The sequence below is a fragment of the Marmota flaviventris genome, chromosome 10, assembly GCF_047511675.1.
Source record: "Marmota flaviventris isolate mMarFla1 chromosome 10, mMarFla1.hap1, whole genome shotgun sequence".
In the NCBI taxonomy this organism is placed as follows: domain Eukaryota; kingdom Metazoa; phylum Chordata; class Mammalia; order Rodentia; family Sciuridae; genus Marmota; species Marmota flaviventris.
This window is the reverse complement of record NC_092507.1, coordinates 79,322,144-79,324,075: the sequence shown is the minus strand read 5'-3', so window position 1 is coordinate 79,324,075 and position 1,932 is coordinate 79,322,144. Positions and strand designations below refer to the sequence as shown.

At 36.4% G+C, this 1,932-nt stretch overlaps 1 pseudogene; it reads left to right on the top strand.

Moving 5' to 3' along the window:
• The first annotated feature begins 1,031 nt into the window (after window positions 1–1,031).
• On the top strand, window positions 1,032–1,689 carry LOC114092572 (large ribosomal subunit protein eL14 pseudogene; annotated as a pseudogene).
• The last annotated feature ends 243 nt before the right edge of the window (window positions 1,690–1,932 follow it).

Here is a 1,932-nt window from a genome sequence, read left to right as displayed (position 1 = left end):
CTATTAATTTTCAGGTAGCTCAGAGTATTTCACAAAATTATGAATGTAATTGTTCTGCCATTAGCAAAGTCTAAAACATCATTTAACAACATAGCATTTCAAAGATACAGATAGTTCTAACTATACATTTGTTACGGTTTTTGTGAAGAATGCTTTGTATGTTTAAAAAGAAGGTGAAAAATGACAAGTGAGTTTGAATTTGGAGGAAACACAAGCTGGGAAATGGAAAGAAGTAGAAAATGAGATTTCTTGTATGTCAAGGAAAGGTACAAAAGGCAGGACAGGAATTAAGGAATATATATTTTAGTTAATTTAAGAAGAAGTTGGAATTATTAGGAAAAGTGTTAAATGTTTTATTTAAAGGAAGAGGTTATTGAACTGAGAGTTTATATGACATATGATTATTCTATTTAATATTGATTCTTAGGTTTAGGAATATCATCCAGAGCTGATGGTTTGACTCAGTGGTAGAGTACTTGCCTAGCATGTGCAAGGCCCTGGGTTCCATCACCAGTACTGCCCAAAGGCGGGGAAAATAGAGATGTCATGGTCAATTGTATTATAAGCCACACTTAAATAACATTGTATCAAAATGAACTATGATTTATTTTTTAGAACGTTCTTTATGTAAATTATACAAGCTCCACTGTCATCTGAGAACCACAGGCTTAATGGAAAATTTTCACTCCTAACCTTTTCCATGGACCAGTCCCAATGTTCTCTTTGTCTTTGCTTGCTCACTTGTTTATATAGTTGAATTTTTTTCTGGGAACCACTGGCTGCTTTTTTTGAGCTCTACTTAGGTAAACTCACATTTAGTAGTTTTATCTTATACCAAGTTACACAACAGATTTATAGCAGATATTCTTGCCATTGCTTCATTTTACTGAGTTTACAATGTCTTAAAAACATAAAGGCCAAAAATTGATATATCTTTGTGACGTGAGTTGTTTATTTGGACATTTTTAATAGACATTGTAATTTTAAGTTGGATTAAAATAAAATACTCCTTTCTCGTCCTATGCCTCCAACATGGTTTTCAGGCATTTTGTGGAGGTTGGCCGAATGGCCTACGTCTCCTTTGGGCCTTATGCTGGAAAGCTGGTTGCAACTGTAGATGTTATTGATCAGAACAGGGCTTTGGTTGATGGACCTTGCACTGAGGTAAGGAGACAGGCCATGCCTTTCAAATGTATGCAGCTCATTGATTTCATCCTCAAGTTTCCTCACAGTGCTTGCCAGAAGTATGTTCGGCAAGCCTGGCAGAAGGCAGATAGCAATACAAAATGGGCAGCCACAAGATGGGCCAAGAAGATTGAAGCCAGAAAAAGGAAAGCCAAGATGACTGATTTTGATCATTATAAAGTAATGAAGGTGAAGAAAATGAGGAACAGAATAATCAAGAATGAAGTTAAGAAGCTTCAGAGGGCAGCTATCCTGAAAGCTTCTCCCCAAAAGACACCTGTTGCTAAGGCTGCAGTTGCAGCTGCAGCAACAGCAGCAGCTGCTGCTAAAGCTAAAATTCCAGCAAAAAAGGTAACTCCAGCAGGCAAGAAGGCTCCGGCCCAAAAGACTCCTTCCCAGAAAGCCTCAGGCCAGAAGGCAGCACCGCCTCCAAAAGCTCAGAAGAGTCAGAAAGCTCCAGCCCAGAAAGCACCTGCTCTGAAGGCATCTGGCAACAAAGTGTAAGAGGCTATTAAAAAAGGAATAAGGATTATTTGGACATGTTAAAAAAAAATAAAAAATAAAATAAAATACTCCAATGTTGTAAATATTTATAAAACTTGGTTGCATTATATATTTAAAAATGAGATTTCTTATATAAAAGGTGCTTAACTAATTATTCAAGATCTGGATGATAAAAATGTAATCTTACCTGAGATCAAGGTATATAAAAAGTATCCAGCAACTAGCTATTTATCTTCATGTTCC